The following is a 6,365-nucleotide window of genomic DNA, read 5'->3' as shown; positions in this document are numbered from 1 at the left end:
ATCTATTGAAGCAAGATTATTGAAACTATAAAATTATTTCATTAGTTACATAGATAAATTATTGAAACTTTTAATTATTTAAACTTATTAAAACTTTGTATTACAATGATAATTACTGACAAAAACACTGACTGAAAGTTGTATTTTGATTTGTTATAATTCATTGTGAAGCCATTTACATTCATAGAACCTATTGGCAATGTGTTCTCATTAATATGTTCCATCCATTGATCTTATGTTTACATTCATAAAAATGCAGAAATCATGAACAAACATGAATAGTCTGTCATCAGGTGGATGATGACTATGGTGTAGACTGGGAAGGACCACACTCGTGTGAGGAAGAGGGTGTGAACATCCCAGAGGTTCAACTACCAAGAGAACTCACCAATGAGGAAATTGCAAACTTGCTTCATCCTTATGTTCCATTTTTAAGTACTGTTCAAATTTACTATGAGACAGTCAGTGTGGTAAACCAGTGAATGTCATTGTAAGAGCCAATTTTATATTTCAATAGTTTGTATAGTATTGGTTGCTTGAAGTGTTGATTTTGCAAGCACTAACTAGGCATCATATTTGTATCTTTATTTGAGAGGACATTTCTGATATTTCCTGTGTTTATTTTTTTATGTATGTATTTCATTAATATTTTGTATGTATATACCTCTTACAATAACTTCATGTTCAACTCTGTACATCAATAAACAAATTGAATTCAAAAGTTCTCTCATATTGGCTGATAATTACATTGATTAAACTTACACATACAAATATTAAAGTACTAGAACATTGACCTTTTTTAGCATGAAAATACATCTTTAAGTTACAATGTACACAGTTGCTACAAGTAAACTGACATTGTCACGGGATAGATGATCATGAGACGAGGATACAGATGCAGAGGAAATTTATTAGTAACATGCAGACAAGATACAAAAACTCAAACTCAGGACTCCAGGAACGGGGAAACTCGGAAAACGAACCAGCACAAGACTACAAGCACAAGGAGGCTAAATAGGGGAACAAACAAAGGAGGGTAACGAGTCAGACAGGTGGGACAAATTAACCAATAATCAGATAACAAGATGGGAGGGGCTAGACAATAGACATGAGCACATGGCCCAAAATAACAAAACACCCATGTGCAGCACAAGACAGGACAGGCATGTGACATTACCCCCTCCCTATGGAGCGGCTACCAGACGCTCCCGGAACGGGAGGGACAGACCAGGGCGGGAAAAGGGGAACGGACAGTTCAGAAGGCCAGGGAGGCACACAAAGTTCGGGCGTCCAGGGCGGAGACGACAGTCCATCGGGCGGCCAGGGCGGAGACGACAGTCCATCGGGCGGCCAGGGCGGAGACGACAGTCCATCGGGCGGCCAGGGCGGAGACGACAGTCCATCGGGCGGCCAGGGCGGAGACGACAGTCCATCGGGCGGCCAGGGCGGAGACGACAGTCCATCGGGCGGCCAGGGCGGAGACGACAGTCCATCGGGCACCACCGGCTCAGGAACAGGCACCACCGGCTCGGGCATTGGAACTGGCACCACCGGCTCGGGCACTGGAACTGGCACCACCGGCTCAGGCACTGGAACTGGCACCACCGGCTCAGGCACTGGAACTGGCACCACCGGCTCAGGCACTGGAACTGGCACTGGAACTAGCACCACCGGCTCGGGCACTGGAACTGGCACTGGAACTGGCCCCAACGGCTCAGGCACTGGAACTGGCACCACCGGCTCGGCAGACGTGACGTGAACAGGCTCGGCAGCAACCATCTTGTCCGAAGACACTGGATCCGGCTCGGCAGCAGCCATCTTGTCCGAAGACACAGGCTCGGCAGACTTGACATGAACAGTTCTGGGAAACTCTAGGAGCTTGTATACTCTTTCAAAGTAATTCAACAAAGTCTCAGTTGCTCTGTCTACCTCAGACTGCACGGGGATCTCCGAGACTGGGACCACCGGAACTGGGACCACCGGACTCGGGATCACCGGAACTGGGACCACCGGACTCGGGATCACCGGAACTGGGACCACCGGACTCGGGATCACCGGAACTGGGACCACCGGAACAGGCATGGAGGAAATCTTCCTTCTCCGTTTCGCGGTCACCGGAACTGGGACCACCGGAACTGGGACCACCAAAGCCGGGTCCACCGGAACTGTCACGGAGGGGTTCTTCCCTCTCCTCCGTTTCGGAACCAGCGGTGAAGGCTTTCCTTTCCGCTGACTGCCATCTGCCGTGGTCCTCTCCTCCTCCATAGTCCTATGAGCGCACCTGGTGAAATACTCCAGCAAAGAAATAGAGGATTCTTTCTCCTCTCCTTGAGGAAAAATCTCACTCCACTGTATCCACATTTAGGGTGGTCCGTTCTGTCACGGGATAGATGATCATGAGACGAGGATGCAGAGGAAATTTATTAGTAACATGCAGACAAGATACAAAAACTCAGACAACGAACCAGCACAAGACTACAAACACAAGGAGGCTAAATAGGGGAACAAACAAAGGAGGGTAACGAGACAGACAGGTGGGACAAATTAACCAATAATCAGATAACAAGATGGGAGGGGCTAGACAATAGACACGAGCACATGGCCCAAAATAACAAAACACCTATGTGCAGCACAAGACAGGACAGGCATGTGACAGACATGAAATTATCAAATCATTTAATTTCATTTGAATTTATTTTTTTTCCTCAACTTTTTTTGTACTGGCTGGTAATTACATTTTGATTAAACTTACAAATACAAATATTAAAGTACTAGTATCAATTAAATTGTCAATTAAACTATCAATTAAAAGTCTGATGGCAGGGAAGCATACCGGCTAACAGTTGGGGACTGGCCTCTTCATTTAAAAAGCCCAGGAACTCACCATATGATTAAATTAATCCAAATCCACCTTCAATTGTGGACACTGCTGCTTTTATGTCTGCCTGGAAGTCCATATAATTAGTGTAGTGAGAAGGCAGATTTATTTTCTCTGTGTATGTGAATGCAGTGGGCATTTTAATGGAGTTAGACACCTCCACATAGAGATGTTGTGGGAGGATTGCCCAACCCACCCAAAATGTAACAAGCTGCTCAATATCCAATGCTGTTGCTGTAAAAAAGAAAAGAAAAAGTGGGTTCACAATTTACAAAGTTGTGCAATGAGCCAACTGACGTCTGAAACGAATGTGTGGTAACAAGACCCTTACCATTTTCAATGTACATCCTGAGGTACGATGCCATCTGGCATTTCAACTCCAGAGGAACCTCTTGATCATCCTCATCTTCATCCTCCTCGTCGTCCCCATTCTGCGTCATTGGCCATATAACTCTTTCTAAAACCATCTATGGACAAAAGAAATGGCATAAATGCTTTGGAAAAATGAAAAGTTTGGTTAACCCTCGTGTTATGTTGGAATTCTGTGCACTCCCCTTATGCTTATGGTCCGGGTCAAATTGACCCGCATTGGATTCAATACAATTCCTCAAAAATCACACTATGAAAAACAACAAAGATTCAGGTTCAAACTGTAAACTTTTAATATCAGCATTTGTCAAATATTCCAAAAAATATATATCTGAAGATATGATTTAATGAAAATGTTTTTTAACCATTTTTTAAAACTATTTAAAATTTGAATATACACTATATTTATATATATTTGCATATACAGTTTTTCAACTTTTTTTTTTTTTTTGCTTAGAACATCATAACTGAACAATTAATCAATTGATCTGAGCTAATTTTTCCTGCTGTCTATGTCGAAGTCTCAAGATATTTCAGATATCTTGAATATATAAATGAGAGCTTATTTTACTATTTGTGTCTGTCAAAGATTTTCATTTGTAATTTGCAATTAATTCTGAACACCATGATTTAGCTTTTTCAAGTGTGTTTGGTTTGGGTTAGAGCACTTTTAGATACACTTACACTTTAGAACTGGAGTTAATGCCCTGACATACATAAAATAAATGTTTTTATTTTGTGTCTGTACAGTTGCTTTTGAATAGCTGCCTATGATGGACATCACAGACGTAATAGTAATTTTGTTTGTATTTGTCAAAAAAAAAACACCAGTATGTTGAAACTTTGCATGCATGTTCATGATGATAAATGAGAAAAAGTCACAAAATATCAAGAAAAAAAAATGTTTAATATTATTTCAGGTAGCTTGAAAAAATAAATGATAGGTAATTTTTACCATCTGTGGCTGACAAAATATTTTTCTGCATTGAAATAAGTGTGGAAAACCTATTTTTTTAGCTTCATAATGTAGTAAAAAAAAATAAATAACAAAATATAACCAAGAAATGTTATTATTTTGGGTCCGTACAGTTGCCTTAGAGCGTTAAAATATGCGGGTCAAATTGACCCGCGAACATCACGAAAGGAACATTTATTTTGTTTGTATATGTCAAAAAACACCAGCATGTTGAAACTTTGCATGCATGTTCATGATGATAAATGAGAAAAAGTCACAAAATATCAAGAAAAAAATAAAAGGTTTAATGTTATTTCAGGTAGCTTGAAAAAATAAATGATAGGTAATTTTTACCATCTGTGGCTGACAAAATATTTTTCTGCATTGAAATAAGTGTGGAAAACTAAATTTTTTAGCTTCATAAGGTAGTAAAAAAATAAAATAACAAAATATAACAAAGAAATGTTATTATTTTGGGTCTGTACAGTTGCCTTAGAGCGTTAAAATATGCGGGTCAAATTGACCCGCGAACATCACGAAAGGAACAGTAATTTTGTTTGTATATGTCAAAAAACACCAGCATGTTGAAACTTTGCATGCATGTTCATGATGATAAATGAGAAAAAGTCACAAAATATCAAGAAAAAAAACATAGGTTAACCAGTATTTCCAACAACTAGAAAATCTAAACGGGTCAAATTGACCCGCAACATAACACAAGGGTTAAAGATTGCATGTTTTCAAAACCATAAATAATCCATTACTTCAGGAAGGATGATTTTGTCAACAGCTCTTGGGAACAGCACTGTGATGAGAGAAGGGCGTTCCTTTATCATGAGAAGGACCCCAGTGTCCTTCAGACCCCGTTTGATCTGTTTCATCTGCTTCTCTCTACGACCAATAACCCAAAGAATCAAGACACAATTTTGTAAGAATGGACATATTTGTGGATGATGTAATGTTAGCATTTTAATCAACAGCACATTTTTTGTTAACCTTTTATCATATGTCTTGGGAGTATCGCAATAATATCGTTTTGTGAGTTCAGTATCGTGATATGTATCAAATCGTGAAATTAGGGGATTGTTACACCCCTAGAATCATGTGACTGCAAACAAGCTATTCCTTCTTATTCAACATTCCGTTTCACACAGAAATACATCACAATACTGAATACCGCATGTTGAAGAATGGTTTCTGCAAGCCACTTCCGATTTTTTGTAGTTAATGGTGGCAAGTCCCAGCTAAAAGCAAGATCATTCACTTTGTATCGTTCCACATCTGTAAGATTCCGTGACTCTTCAAGCTATGAAAAAACAAGCAAATAGTTTACATTAAATATTGTTGTCATTTAAATTGCAAAATAAAAAGTATTGTGATGACTTAAAGGGATAGTTCACTTTGAAATTAAATTTTGGTATGTTTTAGCTTACCTCAAGGGCATCCAAGATGTACAGTGAGGAAAATAAGTATTTGAACACCCTGCTATTTTGCAAGTTCTCCCACTTGGAAATCATGGAGGGGTCTGAAATTGTCATCGTAGGTGCATGTCCACTGTGAGAGACATAATCTAAAAAAAAAAAAAAAATCCAGAAATCACAATATATGATTTTTTTAACTATTTATTTGTATGATACAGCTGCAAATAAGTATTTGAACACCTGTCTATCAGCTAGAATTCTGACCCTCAAAGACCTGTTAGTCTGCCTTTAAAATGTCCACCTCCACTCCATTTAATATCCTAAATTAGATGCACCTGTTTGAGGTCGTTAGCTGCATAAAGACACCTGTCCACCCCATAAAATCAGTAAGAATCCAACTACTAACATGGCCAAGACCAAAGAGCTGTCCAAAGACACTAGAGACAAAATTGTACACAAGGCTGGAAAGGGCTACGGGGAAATTGCCAAGCAGCTTGGTGAAAAAAGGTCCACTGTTGGAGCAATCATTAGAAAATGGAAGAAGCTAAACATGACTGTCAATCTCCCTCGGACTGGGGCTCCATACAAGATCTCACCTCGTGGGGTCTCAATGATCCTAAGAAAGGTGAGAAATCAGCCCAGAACTACACGGGAGGAGCTGGTCAATGACCTGAAAAGAGCTGGGACCACCGTTTCCAAGGTTACTGTTGGTAATACACTAAGACGTCATGGTTTGAAATCA

The sequence above is a fragment of the Scardinius erythrophthalmus genome (genome assembly GCF_964197995.2).
Source record: "Scardinius erythrophthalmus genome assembly, chromosome: 11".
Classification (NCBI taxonomy): Eukaryota; Metazoa; Chordata; class Actinopteri; order Cypriniformes; family Leuciscidae; genus Scardinius; species Scardinius erythrophthalmus.
The sequence above is the reverse complement of the archived record's forward strand: the minus strand, read 5'-3'. Positions refer to the sequence as shown.